Source organism: Rhipicephalus sanguineus, chromosome 1, assembly GCF_013339695.2.
Source record: "Rhipicephalus sanguineus isolate Rsan-2018 chromosome 1, BIME_Rsan_1.4, whole genome shotgun sequence".
NCBI classification, from domain to species: Eukaryota; Metazoa; Arthropoda; class Arachnida; order Ixodida; family Ixodidae; genus Rhipicephalus; species Rhipicephalus sanguineus.
This window is the reverse complement of record NC_051176.1, coordinates 6,348,866-6,375,332: the sequence shown is the minus strand read 5'-3', so window position 1 is coordinate 6,375,332 and position 26,467 is coordinate 6,348,866.

Genomic DNA, 26,467 nt, shown 5'->3' with positions numbered 1-26,467 from the left:
GGTAGCGCCAAGTGAACTCGCAGTATGTGTACGCATTTGTACATTTTCGTAAGTTTACAATCATACATATTACATTTGCACACACCATATAGTTTATAGAGTTGGGCAATTAACTAACTTAGTATCCTCTAATTGAGGCTTGGTCAGACACTGTGCACTAAAGGTCTCCACTAAAACAAATTCACAAACAAAGCAACGTTATGTAAACACTATTTTTCTCATGCATTGTTCTCATATACATTCTTCTCCGGCATGAATCACAAATCCACTCACGCTTCTACCATAGTAATCATGACTGTTTTTTCCTCTTCCAAGCCAACCACAGCCTCCAAGAAACTGCTCATATCAGCACACGCTTGGACTCTATCTCTGAACCTACTTCAAGTCAGCAGAGGATGTGCCATTACTGAAAGTAAACTCATGTTCCAAAATTCCCACAAGGTATGGTTGGGGACACTTTATTCATTGAACCAATTTTTCTTTCATCATTTTTTCATGCTTTTTTTCATGACTCAATTTTCTTTCTTCCCAGAAAACTGGACAAAAGAGAGATCATTGGTTTCCAAGCTACCCACACCATGTTGTAAGAAGCTCAAAAGTCGCCACAATGACAATGCTATGCGCCACCAAAATTTACCAGGCGGACAAATGCAAGCCTTATACTGAAAAGCAGTGATAGTTGTATGACATACTGTCGCTAGTAAAAAAACACACACACAAGAGAGACACGAACAGGACGACAAACGGGCGGCACTTCCAACTGATTTACTTCAGGCATGAAACATAGCGATATATACATGTGACACACACATGCGCAGAATAGCCAACACTGCCTAACCTACCCACCTCTCAAACACTATAATCTCAGAAGACTGCAGCTGTATGGACGTGTCACTTATACATTCATCACCTCACCTAGTGATAGTGATAGTGTACGGTATGTTGAAGCAGTACAAAATTGGGTGCACACATATTGTTTCTTGCTTCATGAATTACTCAGTATAGAGGAATTGTGCTGCCTTCAAATTTCTTGGATATTGCATGTGATGGAGTACACATACTGTACTTTACTCTACGTGTCAAACTTTACATAGAGTATCATGTATAACTTGGTAGCAAATGGGCCAGTAGTACTGCGTATTTAGCAGCGCTTCTTTTTCACACTGAGTATAGATTGCTGTAATTGTGAAGACTTGCAAAGCAATGGCAGCGAAAGCTACAGTAGTGCTGAAACAAAAAGTTATGTGTACCGCTTGCTTGTAGGGAGAGACATCGTGACGGTTCTAAAATAGGAAACTGCTGTGCAAACACTCGCCCCTTCATTAAGCAGACATTTCGTGCAGTGGTCGCCTCGAGAATAGTTTCCGGGTGACTACTCTGGAATAAATAACACTACATGATGGGAATATGAGAATGAAAGCATGTGCACAAGGACATTTTAGGCAGTGTTCTATGAAACAGGCTGTGGAACTTGTTAAACAATAAATGAGTGCACTCAATAGATATAACGAGAGTTCATTAGAGCTGGGCAGTATTTGTGCATGTTAAAATATGAATGTAATATTCCTTGATATTCCTGTGAGCGATGTATCCTAAAAAGGCTACTTTTGTGTGACACCCGTGTTAAGAGTGAGGCAGACAGTTAGGAGGTAGTGAAGAATGAAAATGTAAATTCAGTTTCTGCAATCGTCCATAGTTTAAGCAGTGTCTTTCACAACTATGTGCCATTGGCACCAGAAAAAATGGATTAATTTATTTATTTTCAGTGCAAAGCATAACAATTAAACAAGAAGCGAATTATACACCTTTGACAGAAATGATTACACACTGCCTATTTTTCCAACATTGCTACCATGACTTCCAGCACTTCCTAGCTGCCTAGTATACTGCTGTTCCAAATGTATCTATTGTGTGCACACACATCATGTGCAGTGTATTGTCGGTGCTGTTTACTGGTACATCATTCGTTTTTTTTACAAATGAGTGCTTTAAGGAACACGCGCAGGCATCGGCTATCACATGCGTCCGTTGATTAACAGTAGGCGAGCAAGTGTAGCTCAATTCTCCAAATTTGTCTTCCGTGACAAACTTCCCAGGAATGTTCACTTGGTCAAATGTTGGATTCAGGCTAAGGCTTTCCTTATTCGCCAACAGTTACTCAATTGAAGTGTTTGTCACTGCAAGCTCTTTTGAAACATAAACCAAGTTCTCTTTTCAACGTGATACCGTAAATGGTGTTTTCCCAGAATACAGGAGCTTAGCTTAACTGAAAGTAAAGCTATATGGTCGCAATTCATCGTAAAAAGATCGGAGCGCAGGCACGAACACAAGGATATTGAGCACAATAACGAGAACACGAGAACACGTTATGTACAGGAATATCTAGCACAACAGCGTGGTTTCACTTTTTTTTTCAGCGCCCTTTGCCTCCCGTCAATGTGTTGTCAAAATAGTAAGTACATTGGGGCTTGGACTCATCTTACTGGCACTGCATCTTTTGTGAGCTTTGATGCTGTTGGTTTATTACCGCTCAAATCGTCAAACGCGCATGTGTAAGTGAGAAAGAGGACAGGCAGCACTGTACGCAAGTACTGTGCAAGGGTCACCCATCGTAAATGGTATCGTCTGACGCTTCGTTGTGCGTGCTATAAGAGGTATGCCGAACGAGCCAAGAGACATAGAGTTGCTCAGTTTCAGCTGGCAATATTATTAACCAGATGGCTATTTCTGTTTCTTGTATGTATTGTTCAACTCTGTGACTGAGAGTGCTGCTTGTTTACATGTATACTGCTACATTCACGATTGCCAATAAACAATGTAAGCTTACTTGCTTGGCGTGTTTTTTGCCAGTTGAGGCCTCTCGGTCACCTGGCGACATAACGGAAATATTTGTAGTAACCTTAGGCTGCCGCTTGCGCGAATACAGCCCCGGGACAGCAGTGAATAAACGCCCAGAATCAGCGGGACCACCTGCGCCCGCAAACAATGCGGCAGCCATATTGCCCCAACGTAATGATGATGATAGTTTTCGCGGCGCCATCTGTTGGTCCGATACTTTAGTTCACAACGCCACCGCTACCCTTATTTCCGTTGCACTGTCAAAGATAGTTTCCCTTCTCTAAATGTATGTATAAGACTTCTATGGTTGTGCCGCGCTCGGCGAGTTCGACAATCTATACTCTGCGACAGCTTTTCTTGGCACCACTGTGGAAGCTACAGAGCCAAATCCCTGCATGCGCGCGCGCCAGGAAATAGTACCTATATTATTGCGATAGCAACTATATGCACAGTCTCGGCTGGAAAATGTCCGTCCCCGTCGCCGTCATTCACCGTATATGTATAAGTATGTATATATATATATAGATAGGCCACAAAGAAAAATAATTAAGAAATTCTTTCCGACGCGCGGAATCGAACGGGCAACCTCTCGCTTTGCAGACCGCCGCGTTAGACGTTAGGCCACGACAGCACCGTCTCTCAGCCTGCTAACGGCGAGCTATTTATATATACCATGTAATTCAGCATGCTTTCTTAGTGGCCACATAGATGGCGCGACGTGCGCGCGTGTTGCGCGCTTTAAAGATCGTCGCCCCGCCCCTGCGAACGCCGTTGCTGTTCGCTTCACAGGGCGTCGTCGCTTTCGTGCGCTTATCTCAAGGAAAGGGGCGGCCGTGGGGTGCTTCGCTTCGCTCGCTGCAGCGGCCGCGTTTGCGAAATGAGCGCGTTGTTCAAACAGAAATCAGTAACAACTGTGACAATTAGTTCGCGCTCGTCTTGTGTGTACCTGTTCGTTTGTTTCGTGCGTCCTGCTTTATGTTTGAGCAGTGTGCTTCAAGTGTCGAGCTGTGACGCATTAGTTCGCGCTCGTCCTGTGTGCGTTCTTTTCGTGCGTCCCTTGGGCTCGAGCGACGCGCTGGCAATTTCGAGCTGCTTTCCGTTCTTCGGGTTACATTACAATTTATTGCTATCGCAATCATTGCTTCGCCGTTGCGGCGAAACTGTGACTTTTTTATTTTCTAATTCGAAAAGTTACCTAGCTCGAATAAATAAAGGTTTCTTCATTATAAAAAGAAAACGAGTATGAGAAGCCGTTTGTGAAAAAAAGTTATTGTAAACTTTCATTTTGTTTCTGTCTTTTTTTTATTTCTTGGAGAGCACCACGTTTTCCTCACGCCTGCTCTCTCACTAAACATGGCGCCCGCGATGCCGCCTGAACCGTGTGCGGCCGGAAACTCGCCGTCTCGTTCTCCGAAGAAGCTGTACACTAAATGTGACAGAAAGTCTCTATCAAAACAGACCAAGCGAGTTATCTGCAACGTCTACGCTGGAGTGAGGCGCCGTCAGCGTGACTTGTCTGCAAATGCAGTGTGCCGGACCGTCGCCGAGCTCACCGGAGTGAGCGACAAGGCTGAAGCTCTGCGGGCCCCGCTTGCCTCCTCAAAGCGCAAGAAATGGAATTTCTCGGGCCAAACTGAGAAGCGCATCACCGGCAAGACAGGGCTGCTGCGCTATGACACGTTTGCGTTGGCAGCACTGCGGCGCAAAGTGCACAGCTACTTCATGCGCAATGAAATACCTACGGCTGAGAAGATACACAACGACGTGATCAGCGACACTGACATGGACATGCCGACCATCAGCACTCGTACGATCCAAAGAATGATGAACGACTTGGGGTTCGCCTTCCGAAAAAGAACAAAGAATTCCGCGTTGCTCGAGAGAGACGATATCGTTGCTTGGCGTCGAAAGTACCTCCTGACCAGCCGAGAAATGCCGAGGCAGCGGCGGTAAGTTCTTACGTTCTTTTTATTTCTGCAAACTTTCTGTTCACTACGCGTGATTGTTGGTAAAAAAGTTGACGCGAATGGTGAGCATGCGTGTGTACCTACTGGTTGGCGAAAACGATAGGTGTGCTTTGCATTTGTGATCGCCAAACGTGTGCTATTGACGTGAGTGATCGAAAGCCTTACATAATCCTGGCCTAAGTCGCAGCGAAATTCCCCATTAAGATAGGGTGGCTGTTCATGCTTGCGCTTGTACGGTAAATAAGAGTATTCGCCGAGGATTCCGTTGCATGTCGTGTAGGTTTAACTCAGCGTTTTCTATCGCAGCATTTCCCGTAGCATCGTTTGAGAAGACTTACTGCCGTTTTTCCGCGTAGGAGCAAGGAATCTCAATGGCTTGGAGAAAGGAATAGCTAGTGATGTCCCTCTGAATTGTGCATTTTATTGAGCGAATACGCTGCGCACGTAATTGGGAATTGGGGACGTGGTTGCATCAGCTCTGATATACAGCCTGCAAGGGCGTAGGCAGAAATTTTTTACGGGGGGGGGGGGGGGGGGGCACCACATTAGTCTAAGTGGGGGCCGGGTCGGACTATGTGGTCGAGTGTCATTTTGTGTTCTGTATTCCGTGGAAGAAAAAAAATTCGGGGGTGGGGGGAGTTGAGGGGAAGGCACAGGCCCGGAGTGTCACCCTCTGGCTACGCTTCTGGCAGCCTGAAACAAGTTTCCTAAACATTGGTTTCAGTCTTTCACAGAGAGAGTTTTGCCAGCTTATCTATGTTGTATGTGTTCACATAGGTTTTCTCAGTGCACTTTTTTTGCCCTTAAACAGAGGCACAACCTCGTATAAAGGCTGTCTGCTTTGTTAATAGGCTCTTGCCAGTAAAAGCGCGCTGTTAACAATAAGACTGCTTTATATTTTACAGGACCATCTACGACCTTGATGAGACCTCGCTAACCGCCGGCCATGCAAAGAGGAACGTTTGGACAGACACCAGCGTGATGACTCGGCAAGACGCATTTCGTCAAGGGCTCTCAACTGGCCTCCGTGCACCGAGCGGTAAAGGAGGACACCTAATCGTTTTGCAAGCTGGAGGTGCAGAAGGCTTTGTTGATGGAGCCACCCTAGTTTTCCGTGCCAAAAAGGGCGCTGGTGAATACCACGCAGAAATGGATGCTTCGCGTTTATAGAAATGGTTTGTTGAACAGCTGCTACCGAACATCAAGCCACGCAGTGTGATTGTGACGGATAATGCGTCATATCACAGTGCTCAGGTTGAGAAGCTACCAAGCTCATCATCCAGACAAGCGGAAATCCAGTCCTGGTTGATATCGAAAAATATTCCTCTTTCGGATGAACAAATGAAAAGTGAACTGCTGCAGCTCGTTAAGCAGAATAAGCATCTTTTCCTTGCTTACCAGGTTGACAAACCTGTCAGTGCTGCCGGGCATGAGGTTGTGCGCTTGCCTTTTCCCACTGCGAGCTAAATCCTATAGAGCTTCTATGGAGCCAAGTCAAAGGGTATGTTGCTTCAAAGAACACAGGCTTCAAGATTGAATCTGCCGAGAAGCTGCTGCAGGAAGGAATCGCAAGTGTGACTCAACAGAACTGGCTCCATGACTGCACTCACGTGATGAGGCTTGCTCCGACATGAGTGGAATTGATGAACTACCCTTTCATATGATTTAGATCGGTCTGTTCATGTATCGCGCATTACTGCCTCAGCTAACCGAACCTTGGGATTCTTAAAACGTCACTTACGTCACGCACCCCCTCACGTCAAACTACTAGCATTTAAAACACTTGTACGTCCGAAACTTGAGTACGCATCCCCGATATGGTCCCCACATCAAGCATATCTCATCAACGCACTCGAATCAGTCCAAAATCGCGCGGCAAGATTTATTCATTCATCGTACTCTTATCACACAAGCGTATCACTACTGAAGGCATGATCCGGCTTAGATTTATTGTCATCCCGGCGCCGCATTGATTCACTAATCCTTTTTCACAAGTTCTATTACAGCTCGCTTCATCAGACACCATACATCTTGGCCCTACCCCCACGTCTTTCCCTTCGTACTGGGCATCACTTACAAGTAACCCGTCCACGCAGCCGCACTACTACTTTCTCGGCCTCATTTTTTTTGCCGTTCATCGACTGAGTGGAACAGCCTGCCCCGGTCTATCGTTGATATCACTTGCCCATCGTCATTTGCTGAAAAGCTTAAGCACTAATTTATTCTTTTGTTTATATGTGGCTACTAGTTATATGCAAATGTGGTTATTGTGTATATTTTATGATGTATATATTACGTATAATTTTTGTGTATGTTTAATTGTGTATATATTATTATTATGTATATATGACAACCAATTGTAAACCCACCCCTTATGTAATACCCCCCTTGACGGGGCCTTTAAGGAAATAAAAGTGAAGTGAAGAAGTGAAGAGGATGAGGCATGGGAGAGTGATGGCATTATATACAGCCAAACAGACAGTCTCATCATTTCTTTGTGCACAGACTGTTCTTCAGATGAGTGGAGCAGCTCCGACATGAGTGGAATTGATGAACTGCCGTGTCATCTATGTGTGCCTTGCCAATGCTTCGAGCAAATGGTTGCACATGTACCTAACGAGAAACTGTGATATTGTTTTTGAAAACTATCGGTCACTGCTGTTTCTTTACATTTTTATCGCTTATTCACTTCATTGTCTCTTTTGTTTCACTTCGTGCATGTTCTGGTAACGTTATCGTGATGTGATAATGACTGCTGGGATTTTGTGTGCCAAAACCACGTTGTGATTATGAGGCATGCTGTGCTTGAGGTTCTACAGATTTTTACCTCTGGGGGTTGTTTAATATGCACCCAAATATAGGTACACGGGCATCTGGCATTTCCCTTTCATTGAAATGCGACACGCTCAAACATGAGCCTTTTGTGTCAGCAGCCAGGTACTGTAAGCACTGTACCGTCACTGTGGCTGAGATGTGATTCCCTAGCAAAAATTCCCAATAGAAAACCATTAGCCTATTGGTTTATGAAACACCTATTGGTCTATTGGTTCTTATAGGTCTATTGGTTCCTATAGGTCTATTGGTTCTTATAGGTCTATTGGTTCCTATAGGTCTATTGGTTCTTATAGGTCTATTGGTTCTTATAGGTCTATTGGTTCTGTATACGTCTACTTGTTTTGTATTTGCATATTTGAACTATATTAGCCTATTGGTAATGTATTAGCTTTGTATCTGTCTATTTGCCATTCATTAGCCCATGACAAATGGTCTTGCATAAATGCGTCGTTGGTGTCAGTTTTCATGCAGAAGGCCCACAATGTGGCAGCGCCCCTGCAATGATAATCACAGTGGATGAATGAGGCATATGTTCAAATATATTCTCATAATCAAAACTACAAGTGCTTCTTCTGGCCCTTGATAACGTTGACGATCTTGCGGGCGACTATTTTGCCAATGCAACTATGTCTTGTGTCAATTTCTTCTGGACTGCCTCATCCGCACTCGAGGAAGTGCCTGAAAGATTCTGTAAATAAACAGAGCCATGGAATCAGAAAACAGTAACACATATTTAATTAAAGTTTATACCTTTGAAGCAATGTATAGAAAGTAGGCGGCACAGTGAGAAATTATCTAGACCTTCATTCGCTGCACATGTTGACAATGTTGCAGGAGCTGAACTATAGCAAAAAAACTGAGTGAAATATTACACACCCAACTGTGGCTTATTGCGTGAAAGAAAACAGTATATCGGCGAAATTTTGCGGCAAAAAAGGACGGAAAAGAAAGGGGCAATTTTTTTTTTAATTAAGCAGCGCCTTATCCCGTTTACACGCTTGCGTCCTGTGTTTTTTGAGCTGTACCCAAGAATGAACTGCAAACTCGTCCTTAAATTACAGCAAACTCAATAATCACTTACTATCTGTGACGTGCTCTTTTTCACGATGGTGGTGCGACTATCATACCTAGAGCATGGCACTAAATCTCAACTGAAAGATGGTATGAACTAAATTAAGCTAGGGTAGATTCACGATGAGGCAACAGTAATATGTAAGACTGTAGTAAAGGCAGCCTAGATTCCATATCGTTGCAAGCCCAACACAGCAGTCAGGCTGCAATGAGTTGGATATAACACACGTGCTGCATGTTACGTGCTTATGCAATTAAGCCAACACCATTAATAAATCGCACCAGTGTAGTACATATGCTATGCACATTTTGTATAATGAATTATCATGTGGCCTTCATGTGGTTCTTGTGACATGTCGAACAAGTACGATAAGCCGATTGGCGCGCACAACACACAAACCGCATCGACTAGAGCGTTTTACTATGAGGCGATAAACGCGTTTTCTGCTCAACATGCACGTTGTACATACTTACAAAGGGCTTGCGAGACTCCAACTACACTCACGAGCAGGGCGCCTGTCCTTTACCGCTAATCTATGCTACGTTTTTTTGTGCATACTGACAAACACAAAAACAAACTGCAATAATATATGCGATCAATCATTCAACTTCTATTAGAGCGTGTGGACTTGCAATCGAGGCATCGCTGGTCTCGCTGTCATCAAATACCGGAGACAAAGGACAAGGGACTTATTTTCCCGACTTTTCGGCTACGTCCCAAGTTTGGATACAAAAAGATGATATCAAATAAATACTAAATAGGAGTAAATACCATGCCCGCTCAACTCAGCAAACAATCGGAGCACATGGGCCTTGAAGTATAACCTTGTTGCTCGTCTTGCCATTATTCTTGGTGCCACTTTGTGGAGTCGAAATCGGTCGAAATCCAAGACATTTATGGCTCAGAACGTCTCCATCTGGTGCACGCTGAACACAGTCTTCACGTTATCGTCGCGGAAGCACACTGAAGCAAACACCGTGTAAGCAGGCTTACGTGAAGCATCGAGATCACACAAAGCGCGCGCTAAGGCGACAGACACAGAACGTTTTGGCTTAGCTTGGCCGCAGGCTGGGCTTGTCTTCGTATGGGCCGAGCGCGGATGGCGCGCCAAACGCACGGTCGGTCGCGTTTGCAGATCCACAATTCTTTCTCCTGTATCTTTACAGCACTACTTATATTGCTTAGCATAAATAGTTATAAACTTTACATATTATCCAAAGCTTCTCTTAAAGCTTAGCACATGGCTTAGCCTGCTTAACCAAGGAACGTGTAAAAAAAAATGTTCACACATGCAGCCTCGCCACGCCGCGCACCGTCTCACTTTTTTTTTGTCACCTGGCTGGTTCTATGCCGGTTGTCATGTCATGGCGGTTTCTTTATTATTATTCTGTGGTGTCTGTGTTGTCGATTCCTTCGCAAGTTCTTCTTTAGCGTGTTTTACTATAGTGCCCGTTTACCGCACGGCAAGTACGGAGACACCGTACCGCCGTGGTCGACACGCAGCCTTTTTATAACTCTTTTAGTCGCGCGAGTTGCTAACTGCACACGGTATCTCACGGTGTACGATTAAGCTCAATCGGGATCAGACTTATCAAAAGTGAATTGATCGCGTCTGCAGCTTGCGTATAATAGCCAATCATGATCAAGAAATTTGATCGGGATCGGGTCCGACGCGCTCAATCAGTCATAAGATATTATAAACAGCTACCAATAGGCGGTAGCTGTTTGAACAATAAAACTCCTGTTGGCCTTATACATCATCTGTTAGTACATTAGGAACCAATAGAAGTACTTATTTGACCAATACAACTTCTATTGGTCCAATAAGACACCAATACGTGATGGCTATTGGTATCTATTGTTACCAATAGAAGTCTTATACAACCAATACAGCTCCAATAGATGTCCTATAGAACCAATAGCGTTTTTCTATTGGACCAATAGAAAATCCTATTGGTATTTTTGCTAGGGAATTTATCTTGGTCGTGAATGTTAACATTATATGCTGCATCAGCGAGAACCACATTGCTTAGTTGAGATTTGAGATGTTCAAAATAAGGTTCGCTTTTCTTTTTGATCTCAGGTAAATGGCGCTTGCTGCCTTTTTTAACTTCTGTCGTAATGGGACCTGAAATTGTGATACCACTTGTTATTTTTGTGTTTTATTTACTCATTTACTGAATTATTCTACCCTGGCTTTCCTTGTTATCAATGTGTTCCTACTCTTGCGTGTTTAGGTTTGTTTATTATAAATGGTTATTCTGCCGAGCAATACCAGCGACCATTGTGATAATTCTGATGCATCAGTGGAGCATCTCCTTATAGAATGCCCGAAATATGAAGAACAGCGTGTTCGACTTAGTGATCGACTCATGAGACTTGACAAACGACCACTTTCAATTTCCACGTTTTGGACCTTGGCCAAATCCTGACAATCAAGGACAGGCTATGAGTGCTCTTTGGGATTTTTTGGTACAGACCTTATGAACTGCTTACGATTATCATGGTTCTTTACTTTCATAGCATTGTATTACTGAGAATACTTTCTAGTCATGTCATATGTCCTTGTATGGGAGACTGGCTGTGTGGACTGCATCCGAGGTGTTATGTGATACAACCCTTTATGTGCTAGACTCTGCCCTTGGACTCTGCAAGTGCTAAGCTGTACGACGCATGTTGCATATGTGCATAGTTCGGTCCATGGTTTTACAGCGAAAGCTGTTATGAGATCATTTCACCGGCCGTTTTTGGCGCCGTAGTTGTCCGCCGCCGCCGCCGCCGCCGCCGCCGCTGCCGCCGCCGCCGCCGCCGGTGTCCGTAACCAGTATCGCTCGAAATAAGAAAAAACTAAATAAGAAAAAAATTCCAGGATGGAACGAGGTTCGAACCTGGGTCCTCTGCGTGGGAGCCCAGTATTCAACCTCTGAGCCATGCCGGTGCTTGAAACTGCTTTGCTAAAAGGTCCTATACAGGCTTCATGTCGGGAAGGAACCACATTAGCATATGCAATATCCTCCTGAGTTCCGGGTTAGATTTAGGTTCACAGATTTTCCTGAAACTTTCAAAACTGGGTGTGTAGATAACAAAGATAAAAAGTGATACTTATTATTTCAGTAATGTCTATGGTTTTGGTATGGCGTGATGTTCAATATATTCGTGATACATGACGTGATATATGGCAGCGTTCTACGGCGGACGCCGTAGAACGCAGCTTCACTGAACGCCGCCACGTTGTCTTTTTTATTTTGGAATCCGCTGGCACAATTTTGACAAAACTTCACAGATGGCACTAGTAGGCGTCCAAAATATTGGACAACTGGTTTTTAAGGGTGAAAATACGCTGATGTCTTCGTAGTGACGGAGTATTTCATGTCCAATATATTGGACAAATCGCCATAGCTGGCATATAGCGTGGTAGACGAGTAAAATAAGCACCAAGCGTAGCACAACGCGAATTCTGTAACCAGGCGTCACACAATGCGAATTGCGCAACGAGCAGGTTGTTGAATGCTTCCAACCCATTACAAAGGACCCTGCCATAATTCTTCATCATCAAGCACAGCATCAACAAAGTGCGCATAATGCCTTACATGGGTTTAGCAGGTACCAACGCTCTCCGTAGAATGAAAAAAATGGCAGAGTGCCTGCTGGCCTACTTCTCAAAAATTACAATTATTTATAGCGTAGTGGGTTCCTCGCAAGTGCACTTGGATTGGTTGCCAAGGAAGCCCATAAGCGCATGATACACTTGCTCTGGGTCTCAGTAAAATTACAATGATTTATAGCGTAGTGGGTTCCTCGCAAGGGCACTTGTATTGGTTGCCAAGGAAGCCCATAAGCGTATGATCCATTTCCTCGGGGTCTCAGTAAAGTTCTTCGCTCCCCCCCCCCCGTCTCTTTCCCACGTCAACGTATGTTATACAGCATGACGGGAGAGGGAAATAGCGACCGGGCGTCACCCAATGCAAAAACATACCTGGTGGGCCGTTTAAAGATTCCAACCCATTACAAAGGGCTGAGCCATAATTCTTCATCGTCATCAGTCGTCGCGTGTACAAAGTGCACATAATGCCTTACAGACGTGTAGCTGGTGCCTCGCTTCTCCGCAGAATGAAGAATAATGGCTTAGTAGGTGCTTTCAAACTTCACAAAAATTGTGATTTATGGCGTAGTGGGTACCTTTCTAGTGTACTTGTATTGTAGCCCCAAGAGAGCTTAACGGGCTCTAGAAACGCCGCTCTTCCAGCTTTCGCTGTGACTGTGCTGCGGTTTTAGCGCAGGCCTGGCGTTTTTTCTTTTTCTATTTTTTTGTTTCCGTTTTTTTCTTATGGCCTCTTTCTTGTTGGTGAGATAGCCGGCTCTAATGTAGCCTACCTTCTCATGTTATTTTTTTTTTCTCGGAGCTCTCGGAGCAAAATATTTTTCTTGAGTAAGTGAGCTCCAGTTTTTTTTTTGCCGACCCATGGTCACAGCGAAATCTCACTTGCCATGGATTTCCAACTGAACATTATTATGGTTATGTTCTATGTCATGACTCACACGTGTAAAATATCATGTTGACATCGAGTGCCAGCAAAAGGTTGTAATTATTATGTTCTATGCCACAAGTGCAATAATGGTACGAGTGTCAGCAAAAAGTTGTTATGGTTATCACGCTCTGTGCCATTAGTCCAAATCAATATGTTGACACAAAGTGCCCAAAATTATTATATTCCCCACTGCGGAAAAGCTTTCTTATTTGCGCTTGAAAGCCTATGTGGAAATGCTTTTCTTTTTGGACATAATGATTAATTTGAAAAAAATGTAAAGTGATTTGTGAATTAGACAAGACTGATTTGTTAACGAAGCGTCCGGAAAATTCTGATTTAGAGCAACAAGAACTTTTGGTCTCTTTGTTCGCACTGTGCCTTCTTGTGCTGTAAAATATAATTACTTGCCTTTTGCTTTCGTGCTCTTTCAAATTACTCTTGGATGCAAAGCAATAAAAGATATGAACGGTTTTTTATGCATTATTTTTCCTACCAGTGACAATCGGTATTATGGACAATACATGTTGCATACTGCATGTACACATGAAAAAACATCGGTGGCCGTTATGCTCTGTGAAGGTGTGACCAGCGAAGCTTGATAAAATAATCTGCGTCAGTCTATTTTTAATAAAGCGTGAGCTCTCTTTAAATCTAAGCCGAATTCCGCGGCATAATGGTACTTGCAGTCCGTATTTATTCGAATGCAATGCGAGCTTTTTCTACAATTTTTTGCTACTAAAGTCGCCCCTCGCCTTACAATCGTGATCGCGTTACAATAGAGCAAACACCGTATTCAGGCTGTGGTGTGCGCTTGGTGGCGTTCATCATACTGCCATGTGTCGTATTTTGTTGTCTTCGGACTTCACCCGCAAAGACTGTTTGGAATGCTCCGCGCAGACCGCGATGCGATGTTCCAGAAGTGTCACGATTGTTTTAGATCTTTCCGTTAAGATTGCGCGTTACGCGAATAGTCTAGAGATTACGTGACCACCAGCGATAACGCTGGAACATTCGATAAAACATGTAAAAAAGCCGACACGCTTTATCACTTGTCAGAATTATTGACAGACGACTTTCCCGGCCACAAGTTCGGCCAAATAAAGAGTTTCATTTCTACACGCCCACTGCTGCCTTCGTCAACGCAACAACCCCGTGACAATATACAGTACAGCAGATAGATGCATCAACGCACACTGATCACAATTTCACTATGTTCCTATTCTGCATGTATACGTAGTGCTAAACGCTCTAGCGATGCGAGCAAGCGAAACCGAAAGTGGAACTGAAATAGGCTGCAAGATGCCGAACTACTTGAATAGTAACACAAATGTGCGGATGCCCCGCCTCCGTAGCCTTCGCTCCAATGCCAAGATAAGCTGTCGCCGAGTATTCGCCGTCAGATCGGGCTACAGGTGGCAGCACCGTCGGCGCGTATACAAACGCGCACAACAGCGCTTTGTTGTGAGCAATTTGACCGGATTTGAGGCAAACAAAATGCGTAGCAGCTTTCTGGTAATGTGTGCGCTCTTCATTCCCGAATTAATGCACGAAGCGCGCCGAACGTTACTATTACTTGCGAGACAAACACATTCTGCCAACGAACGGGGTTGCTCGCCTTCGGCAACAGTCGGCTTTTTCGCGGTAGATGACGTTTTCTTGTTGGTTTACTTGTGTATGTTTAGCTTGTGTTCCACCTACTACGCACTGCTGTAGTGCGACTGAATTAAGTATTTACTTCTTGTTCATCTGGATAGCCCCAACAAAAAGAAAGCCGGTATTCCTGCACGATGAGTTCAAATAGCACCATGTGCACTGCGTGATCAAATATTCATCCACATTTCTTATTCAGTTCTCCATGAAATGTAGGACAGATGATAGGTTTACTGAGGAAAGCCTGACAGCGCTTTAACGCTACGGAGACGTTTAACCCACACAGGCTTGTTTTTATTCCAGTAACAGTGCACAAAGGTAACTGTACAGCACGGAACTTTCTCCGATTGATTACTTGCACGACAGTAATGGAACTTTGGCCCGGTTATTTCACGGGACCAAAGTGCGTTTATTCATGCGAATAATGTCCGCTGCGTTCCGTCAATCTACTTTATAACAGCGCTACACAAGCACTCAAGATCATGTAAAGAAAAAAAAATGTGGTTTCGCATGAAATTACTACGACATAAACGTAAAGTGCGCTGTTTGGATTAATTTGACCATCAGGGCTCTTTAACGCGTACCTTAATATAAGTAAACGGGTGCCTTTGTATACATTTCGCCAGAAGTTATATTTGCGCAAGGTAACTCAGTTTTGCGATTTCCGTGTCATTCCATTTTCTGTTCTGTTTAGGGGACAATATAAGTACCGAAGTGTCGGACGTGACTTGACAGAAATATTTTTCTGGAGTGGGACCAGGGCCGTACACAACTAAAACTCGTCGCGTAACCTATGAACGACAGTCCTGAAGTTTACACCTAACCACAACGCGCAAGTGCATGACAGCCTTTTTTAAAGACGATAGTCTTTCTTGGGGAACTTAAACGCGGAAATTTTGGTCTGTCTGTCTGTCACCCGATTCAGCCACCCTGTCAAAGTTGGACCATTTGCCCAAGGGCCAGCCATCTTGAACTGGTGCGTAGGTTCATACTTATGTACAGTGTCGATCAAGCGCTGCGTCCTGTCTGCTGTCTTTACCTCGTCCTTCGTGTTTTTAGCGTTAGTAGATATGTCCACAGTCGATCAAAAAAGTCACAGTTTCGCCGCAACGACGAAGCAATCATTGCGATAGCAATAAATTGTAATGTAACGCGAAGAACTTGAAGCAGCTCGAAATTGCCAGCGCATCGCTCGAGCCCAAAGGACGCACGAAAAGAACGCACACAGGACGAGCGCGAACTAATGCGTCACAGCTCGACACTTGAAGCGCACTGCTCACACATAAAGCAGGACGCACGAAACAAACGAACAGGTACACACAAGACGAGCGCGAACTAATTGTCACAGTTGTTACTTATTTCTGTTTCAACAGCGCGCTCCTTTCACAAACTCGGCCGCTGCAGCGAGCGAAGCGAAGCACCCCACCGGCCGCCCCTTCTCTCCGTGAGATAAGCGCACGAAAGCGACGACTCCCTGTAGAGCGAACAGCAACGGCGTTCGCAGGGGCGGGGCGACGATCTTTAAAGCGCGCAACACGCGCGCACGTCGCGCCATCTATGTGGCCACTAAGAAAGCATGCTGAATTACATGGTGTATATAAATAGCTCGCCGTTAGCAGGCTGAGAGACGGTGCTGTCGTGGCCTAACGTCTAACGCGGCGGGCTACAAAGCGAGCAGTCGCCCGTTCGATTCCGCGCGTCGAAAAGAATTTCTTAATTATTTTTCTTTGTGGCCTTTCTATATATATACATACTTATACATATACGGTGAATGAAGGCGACGGGGACGGACATTTTCCAGCCGAGACTGTCCATATAATTGCTATCGCAATAAAAGCAAACATTACGCATATCTGAGGCGCAACATCACTACGTAGGTATAAGGTGGTGTGTTCCTTTACGAGAAAATACATAGATACGTAATTCTAAAGACCCTAGTTCCTAATTAAGCTGCGCTGAAAATGCGGCTGCGTTGAAAATGCAACGCTATGACGGCGACGAACGCCCTCTGCCACGGAAGAAGGAAACCGTCTGGGCAAGCTCATATTTCCTGACGTATGCCAGATGGCGCTCATATCTCACGCAGCGCTCGTCTATCGTCTTTCGGCGGGATTTGCAGCGTAGCACGCAGATACGCGGCCAATTTTTTTTACCACCGAGCCGCTAAAAGGCTATATTCACATGAGATTTAATACTTCTCAGCTTTAGGACAACGCCAAATGCACTTTGCAGCGCGCTTGGACCACACAGAGGCACCTACACTGATATGACTCTCGTGAACGGACGGTACGACGAACACACACAGCACTCTCGACAAGTGCACTCGCCGATCTTATTACAGTACATATACAGCCGATGAAGGCCAAATGCTTCTTTACATCGTGTTAGCTATACCTACGAGCGGTTAAAGTTGCACTAACGCAACGAAACAAACCTCCTTTTGAGGACCTGCATGACGTACGCGCACATGCAAACACAACGTGGCTAGCAGACGACGCATGGAGCAATCCACACTAGGCGCGGTTCAGCCAGAAGACGCCAGGCGGCGACTCCGCTCGATCTCGCGGCCAATGGGAACTACGCCGCGGTCAGGGTTGCCAGGTTTGGCTACTTTGCGCCAATTTGGCTACTTTTTTAGGCCGGTGGCGGCAGAAAAAGTGTGTTGGCTACTTTTTGGCTAGTTTCTTGTTGCCTCAATTTGAACCAAATTATCAATAGCTTGTGACGTCGCAGCCGCTGGCGTTCGAGTATGCGGTGTCAAAACATGGTTATCAAGGCGTGTTACAAGCTCCCGAAATTGAATTTGGCGCTCGCATTATACAAAAGAAAAGTCTTATGCATAAGTGGCTGGGACATGGGAAAAAACTGTTGCATGGCGTCTCATTTCGCAGACCACCTATTGCTGAACGTGACTCTTAAACTAATTGAAAGTGAACAGGACAACCGAAAGCGCTCCGCATCCAAGGTGCTATGCACTTGTCGACATTAGAAATCGGATATCTGACGAACTGCTTGTGTCGTTTCCAAGAATCAGGGGCGGACTGCGACTCGAGAATATTAATTATTCGAACTTCACGCGAGAAACGATTGCCGAAGTAAGTACAATTTATGCTTCAATCACAGAAACTGACTTTGTGCACACTTATGCAGCACTAATTTTTATTTTCGGTGGTACTTGTAGCCCTTTCAAGAAAAGTCACGCAAGGCGCGCGAAGAGGACGTCATTTCTGCAACAGCGTAAGAAACTTCATCATCCGGCACGAAATGATTGCTAAAGTCAACAATTTATGCTTTATTCTCAGAAATTATGATTTTGAAGGGTTTCTGGTGTACTTCTTTACGTTTCCACCAAAAGGCTACTGAATTTAGTCATTTGAATAACAAGGTCGCAGTCGTTTTCACACACCTGTGGCTACTTTTGGCTACTTTTAGTGCCCTTGGCACAAGTTGGCTACTTTCTGGCTAGTTTTTCCGATTTATTGGCTATTTTTTGTCTTTTCGACCTGGCAACCCTCGCCGCGGTGCCTTAGATATATTCGTGTGCGTGGATGAGCGTGTGGTGCTGCTTTTACGTTTCGCGCAAAGCACGAAGTGTGGAGCTGGTCTCGATACGTCGCGCTGCATATCTCCGGCGTACTCATGGCAATGCGTCGTCACCAGCTAGGAATGGCGGCTGAGAAGGCAGCAGGCCTATCGGATCCATGATTTCAATCTGACACTGGGCAGAAATCGGCGCTGGATACTTTCAGAAGTAAGTGATCATTCTTTATTCTGCCGTACCTGTCGCGTGCGCGAAACACATCGCGCCTGCCGGCAACGGGCTTGATTGTGTTGTATATCGCGCGCACAATATGCACCGGAAAGGACGGCTTGGGCGTAAGCTCGCCTGTGCTTTCTGACCGCCTGGAAATTGGCTACCATTGTCGTCGGCCGCCCGGACGCTCGCTCATCGGGGGTTTGCCGCGCTGATGAGCGGCGGGCTCGCGAAATTGGGCAGAGGCCTCGCCGCTGTTCTTCGACACGCCCAACACGCATTGCGGTCGCCGGCAACAAGTTCGATTGTGTGAACGCGCTTGAAATGCACCGGTATGGGTTGGCGGGTGCTTTAGCTAGCCGACTTTAGCTGCGCTTCGGAACTCTCGAAATTCGTCACCATTACCGCTTCCTCGACTCTCGCTCGCAAGTAGTTCGCCCAGGTGCGCCGCCGTTCGTGGAGGGCCCGCTTTCGCTCGCTGTACTGCTGCTCGCTCGAAGAACTTTGTGGAAAATGGTCGCCATTACCGTCGGCTTCCTCACGCTTGCTCGATAGCAGCCCGGCACCGTTCTGGCAGCGGCCCCGTGTTCACTCGCTGTACCGCTGCTCGCTCGAAGAACTTTGTGGAAATTGGTCGCCATTACAGTCGGCTTCCTCACGCTTGCTCGCAAGCAGCCCGGGACCGTTCGTGGCTGCGGCCCCGTGTTCGCTCGCTGTACCGCTGCTCGCTCGAAGAACTTTATGGAAACTGGTCGCCATTACTGTCAGCTTCCTCGCGCTTGCTCGCAAGCAGCCCGGCACCGTTCGTGGCGGCGGCACCGTGTTCGCTCGCTGTACCTCTGCTCTCTCGAAAAACTTTATGGAAATTGGTCGACATTACTGTCGGCTTCCTCACGCTTGCTCGCAAGCAGCCCGGCACCGTTCGTGGCGGCGGCCCCGTGTTCGCTCGCTGTACCTCTGCTCGCTCGAAAAACTTTGTGGAAATTGGTCGCCATTACTGTCGGCTTCCTCACGCTTGCTCGCAAGCAGCCCGGCACCGTTCGTGGCGGCGGCCCCGTGTTCGCTCGCTGTACCTCTGCTCGCTCGAAGAACTTTGTGGAAATTGGTCGCCATTACCGTCGGCTTCCTCACGCTTGCTCGCAAGTAGCCCGGCACCGTTCGTGGCGGCGGCCCCGTGTTCGCTCGCTGTACCTCTGCTCGCTCGAAGAACTTTGTGGAAATTGGTCGCCATTACCGTCGGCTTCCTCACGCTTGCTCGCAAGTAGCCCGGCACCGTTCGTGGCGGCGGCCCCGTGTTCGCTCGCTGTACCTCTGCTCGCTCGAAGAACTTTGTGGAAATTGGTCGCCATTACCGTCGGCTTCCTCACGCTTGCTCGCAAGTAGCCCGGCACCGTTCGTGGCGGCGGCCCCGTCTTCGCTCGCTGTACGTCTGCTCGCTCGAAGAACTTTGTGGAAATTGGTCGCCATTACCGTCGGCTTCCTCACGCTTGCTCGCAAGTAGCCCGGCACCGTTCGTGGCGGCGGCCCCGTGTTCGCTCGCTGTACCTCTGCTCGCTCGAAGAACTTTGTGGAAATTGGTCGCCATTACCGTCGGCTTCCTCACGCTTGCTCGCAAGTAGCCCGGCACCGTTCGTGGCGGCGGCCCCGTGTTCGCTCGCTGTACCTCTGCTCGCTCGAAGAACTTTGTGGAAATTGGTCGCCATTACCGTCGGCTTCCTCACGCTTGCTCGCAAGTAGCCCGGCACCGTTCGTGGCGGCGGCCCCGTGTTCGCTCGCTGTACCTCTGCTCGCTCGAAGAACTTTATGGAAATTGGTCGCCATTACTGTCGGCTTCCTCACACTTGCTCGCAAGCAGCCCGGCACCGTTCGTGGCGGCGGCCCCGTGTTCGCTCGCTGTACCTCTGCTCGCTCGAAGAACTTTGTGGAAATTGGTCGCCATTACCGTCGGCTTCCTCACGCTTGCTCGCAAGTAGCCCGGCACCGTTCGTGGCGGCGGCCCCGTGTTCGCTCGCTGTACCTCTGCTCGCTCGAAGAACTTTGTGGAAATTGGTCGCCATTACCGTCGGATACCTCACGCTTGCTCGCAAGTAGCCCGGCACCGTTCGTGGCGGCGGCGCCGTGTTCGCTCGCTGTACCTCTGCTCGCTCGAAGAACTTTATGGAAATTGGTCGCCATTACTGTCGGCTTCCTCACGCTTGCTCGCAAGCAGCCTGGCACCGTTCGTGGCGGCGGCCCCGTGTTCGCTCGCTGTACCTCTGCTCCCTCGAAGAACTTTGTGGAAATTGGTCGCCATTACCGTCGGCTTCCTCACGCTTGCTCGCAAGTAGCCCGGCACCGTTCGTGGCGGCGGCCCCGTGTTCGCTCGCTGTACCTCTGCTCGCTCGAAGAACTTTCTGGAAATTGGTCGCCATTACCGTCGGCTTCCTCACGCTTGCTCGCAAGTAGCCCGGCACCGTTCGTGGCGGCGGCCCCGTGTTCGCTCGCTGTACCTCTGCTCGCTCGAAGAACTTTGTGGAAATTGGTCGCCATTACTGTCGGCTTCCTCATGCTTGCTCGCAAGCAGCCCGGCACCGTTCGTGGCGGCGGCCCCGTGTTCGCTCGCTGTACCTCTGCTCGCTCGAAGAACTTTGTGGAAATTGGTCGCCATTGCTGTCGGCTTCCTCACGCTTGCTCGCAAGCAGCACGGCACCGTTCGTGGCGGCGGCCCCGTGTTCGCTCGCTGTACCTCTGCTCGCTCGAAGAACTTTGTGGAAATTGGTCGCCATTACCGTCGGCTCCTCACGCTTGCTCGCACGTAGCCCGGCACATTACCGTCGGCTTCCTCACGCTTGCTCGCAAGTAGCCCGGCACCGTTCGTGGCGGCGGCCCCGTGTTCGCTCGCTGTACCTCTGCTCGCTCGAAGAACTTTAGTGGAAATTGGTCGCCATTACTGTCGGCTTCCTCACGCTTGCTCGCAAGCTAGCCCGGCACCGTTCGTGGCGGCGGCCCCGTGTTCGCTCGCTGTACCTCTGCTCGCTCGAAGAACTTTATGGAAATTGGTCGCCATTACCTGTCGGCTTCCTCACACTTGCTCGCAAGTAGCCCGGCACCGTTCGTGGCGGCGGCCCCGTGTTCGCTCGCTGTACCTCTGCTCGCTCGAAGAACTTTGTGGAAATTGGTCGCCATTACCGTCGGCTTCCTCACGCTTGCTCGCAAGTAGCCCGGCACCGTTCGTGGCGGCGGCCCCGTGTTCGCTCGCTGTACCTCTGCTCGCTCGAAGAACTTTGTGGAAATTGGTCGCCATTACCGTCGGCTTCCTCACTGCTTGCTCGCAAGTAGCCCGGCACCGTTCGTGGCGGCGGCCCCGTGTTCGCTCGCTGTACCTCTGCTCGCTCGAAGAACTTTGTGGAAATTGGTCGCCATTACTGTCGGCTTCCTCATGCTTGCTCGCAAGCAGCCCGGCACCGTTCGTGGCGGCGGCCCCGTGTTCGCTCGCTGTACCTCTGCTCGCTCGAAGAACTTTGTGGAAATTGGTCGCCATTGCTGTCGGCTTCCTCACGCTTGCTCGCAAGCAGCCCGGCACCGTTCGTGGCGGCGGCCCCGTGTTCGCTCGCTGTACCTCTGCTCGCTCGAAGAACTTTGTGGAAATTGGTCGCCATTACCGTCGGCTTCCTCACGCTTGCTCGCAAGTAGCCCGGCACCGTTCGTGGCGGCGGCCCCGTGTTCGCTCGCTGTACCTCTGCTCGCTCGAAGAACTTTGTGGAAATTGGTCGCCATTACCGTCGGCTTCCTCACGCTTGCTCGCAAGTAGCCCGGCACCGTTCGTGGCGGCGGCCCCGTGTTCGCTCGCTGTACCTCTGCTCGCTCGAAGAACTTTATGGAAATTGGTCGCCATTACTGTCGGCTTCCTCAGACTTGCTCGCAAGCAGCCCGGCACCGTTCGTGGCGGCGGCCCCGTGTTCGCTCGCTGTACCTCTGCTCGCTCGAAGAACTTTGTGGAAATTGGTCGCCATTACTGTCGGCTCCTCACACTTGCTCGCAAGCAGCCCGGCACCGTTCGTGGCGGCGGCCCCGTGTTCGCTCGCTGCACCTCTGCTCGCTCGAAGAACTTTATGGAAATTGGTCGCCATTACTGTCGGCTTCCTCACACTTGCTCGCAAGCAGCCCGGCACCGTTCGTGGCGGCGGCCCCGTGTTCGCTCGCTGTACCTCTGCTCGCTCAAAGAACTTTGTGGAAATTGGTCGCCATTACTGTCGGCTTCCTCACACTTGCTCGCAAGCAGCCCGGCACCGTTCGTGGCGGCGGCCCCGTGTTCGCTCGCTGTACCTCTGCTCGCTCGAAGAACTTTGTGGAAATTGGTCGCCATTACTGTCGGCTTCCTCACACTTGCTCGCAAGCAGCCCGGCACCGTTCGTGGCGGCGGCCCCGTGTTCGCTCGCTGTACCTCTGCTCGCTCGAAGAACTTTATGGAAATTGGTCGCCATTACTGTCGGCTTCCTCACACTTGCTCGCAAGCAGCCCGGCACCGTTCGTTGCGGCGGCCCCGTGTTCGCTCGCTGTACCTCTCCTCGCTCGAAGAACTTTGTGGAAATTGGTCGCCATTACTGTCGGCTTCCTCACACTTGCTCGCAAGCAGCCCGGCACCGTTCGTGGCGGCGGCCCCGTGTTCGCTCGCTGTACCTCTGCTCGCTCGAAGAACTTTGTGGAAATTGGTCGCCATTACTGTCGGCTTCCTCACACTTGCTCGCAAGCAGCCCGGCACCGTTCGTGGCGGCGGCCCCGTGTTCGCTCGCTGTACCTCTGCTCGCTCAAAGAACTTTGTGGAAATTGGTCGCCATTTCTGTCGGCTTCCTCACACTTGCTCTCAAGCAGCCCGGCACCGTTCGTGGCGGCGGCCCCGTGTTCGCTCGCTGTACCTCTGCTCGCTCGAAGAACTTTGTGGAAATTGGTCGCCATTACTGTCGGCTTCCTCACGCTTGCTCGCAAGCAGCCCGGCACCGTTCGTGGCGGCGGCCCCGTGTTCGCTCGCTGTACCTCTGCTCGCTCGAAGAACTTTGTGGAAATTGGTCGCCATTACCGTCGGCTTCCTCACGCTTGCTCGCAAGCAGCCCGGCACCGTTCGTGGCGGCGGCCCCGTGTTCGCTCGCTGTACCTCTGCTCGCTCGAAGAACTTTGTGGAAATTGGTCGCCATTACTGTCGGCTTCCTCACGCTTGCTCGCAAGCAGCCCGGCACCGTTCGTGGCGGCGGCCCCGTGTTCGCTCGCTGTACCTCTGCTCGCTCGAAGAACTTTGTGGAAATTGGTCGCCATTACCGTCGGCTTCCTCACGCTTGCTCGCAAGTAGCACCGTTCGTGGCGGCGGCCCCGTGTTCGCTCGCTGTACCTCTGCTCGCTCGAAGAACTTTGTGGAAATTGGTCGCCATTACCGTCGGCTCCCTCACGCTTGCTCGCAAGCAGCCCGGCGCCGTTCGTGGCGGCGGCCCCGTGTTCGCTCGCTGTACCTCTGCTCGCTCGAAGAACTTTGTGGAAATTGGTCGCCATTACTCTCGGCTTCCTCACACTTGCTCGCAAGCAGCCCGGCACCGTTCGTGGCGGCGGCCCCGTGTTCGCTCGCTGTACCTCTGCTCGCTCGAAGAACTTTGTGGAAATTGGTCGCCATTACCGTCGGCTTCCTCACGCTTGCTCGCAAGTAGCCCGGCACCGTTCGTGGCGGCGGCCCCGTGTTCGCTCGCTGTACCTCTGCTCGCTCGAAGAACTTTGTGGAAATTGGTCGCCATTACCGTCGGCTTCCTCACACTTGCTCGCAAGCAGCCCGGCACCGTTGGTGGCGGCGGCCCCGTGTTCGCTCGCTGTACCTCTGCTCGCTCGAAGAACTTTGTGGAAATTGGTCGCCATTACCGTCGGCTTCCTCACGCTTGCTCGCAAGTAGCCCGGCACCGTTCGTGGCGGCGGCCCCGTGTTCGCTCGCTGTACTGTCGGCCGCAAAATTTTGCGGGATCTGCAGCGCGTGGCGGAGCGACGAAAAACTGCATTGCTGCGTCACCTACCGTGACGCCGCCGGTGTTGAGGCTATCGGCCTCGGCGATTAGCGACGACGCGTTTAGACAACGTGCCGTTGCTGGATCTAATCGCGGAGGCCGCGGCCGATAGCCTCAACACCGGCGGCGTCACGGTACGTGACGCAGCAATGCAGTTTTTCGTCGCTCCGCCACGCGCTGCAGATCCCGCAAAATTTTGCGGCCGACAGTACCTCTGCTCGCTCGAAGAACTTTGTGGAAATTGGTCGCCATTACTGTCGGCTTCCTCACACTTGCTCGCAAGTAGCCCGGCACCGTTCGTGGCGGCGGCCCCGTGTTCGCTCGCTGTACGTCTGCTCGCTCGAAGAACTTTGTGGAAATTGGTCGGCATTACTGTCGGCTTCCTCACACTTGCTCGCAAGCAGCCCGGCACCGTTCGTGGTGGCGGCCCCGTGTTCGGTCGCTGTACCTCTGCTCGCTCGAAGAACTTTGTGGAAATTGGTCGCCATTACTGTCGGCTTCCTCACACTTGCTCGCAAGCAGCCCGGCACCGTTCGTGGCGGCGGCCCCGTGTTCGCTCGCTGTACCTCTGCTCGCTCGAAGAACTTTATGGAAATTGGTCGGCATTACTGTCGGCTTCCTCACACTTGCTCGCAAGCAGCCCGGCACCGTTCGTGGCGGCGGCCCCGTGTTCGCTCGCTGTACGTCTGCTCGCTCGAAGAACTTTATGGAAATTGGTCGGCATTACTGTCGGCTTCCTCACACTTGCTCGCAAGCAGCCCGGCACCGTTCGTGGCGGCGGCCCCGTGTTCGCTCGCTGTACCTCTGCTCGCTCGAAGAACTTTATGGAAATTGGTCGCCATTACTTTCGGCTTCCTCACACTTGCTCGCAAGCAGCACGGCACCGTTCGTGGCGGCGGCCCCGTGTTCGCTCGCTGTACCTCTGCTCGCTCGAAGAACTTTGTGGAAATTGGTCGCCATTACTGTCGGCTTCCTCACACTTGCTCGCAAGCAGCCCGGCACCGTTCGTGGCGGCGGCCCCGTGTTCGCTCGCTGTACCTCTGCTCGCTCGAAGAACTTTATGGAAATTGGTCGCCATTACTGTCGGCTTCCTCACACTTGCTCGCAAGCAGCCCGGCACCGTTCGTGGCGGCGGCCCCGTGTTCGCTCGCTGTACCTCTGCTCGCTCGAAGAACTTTGTGGAAATTGGTCGCCATTAGTGTCGGCTTCCTCACACTTGCTCGCAAGCAGCCCGGCACCGTTCGTGGCGGCGGCCCCGTGTTCGCTCGCTGTACCTCTGCTCGCTCGAAGAACTTTGTGGAAATTGGTCGCCATTACTGTCGGCTTCCTCACACTTGCTCGCAAGCAGCCCGGCACCGTTCGTGGCGGCGGCCCCGTGTTCGCTCGCTGTACCTCTGCTCGCTCGAAGAACTTTGTGGAAATTGGTCGCCATTACTGTCGGCTTCCTCACACTTGCTCGCAAGCAGCCCGGCACCGTTCGTGGCGGCGGCCCCGTGTTCGCTCGCTGTACCTCTGCTCGCTCGAAGAACTTTATGGAAATTGGTCGCCATTACTGTCGGCTTCCTCACGCTTGCTCGCAAGCAGCCCGGCACCGTTCGTGGCGGCGGCCCCGTGTTCGCTCGCTGTACCTCTGCTCGCTCGAAAAACTTTGTGGAAATTGGTCGCCATTACTGTCGGCTTCCTCACGCTTGCTCGCAAGCAGCCCGGCACCGTTCGTGGCGGCGGCCCCGTGTTCGCTCGCTGTACCTCTGCTCGCTCGAAGAACTTTATGGAAATTGGTCGCCATTACTGTCGGCTTCCTCACA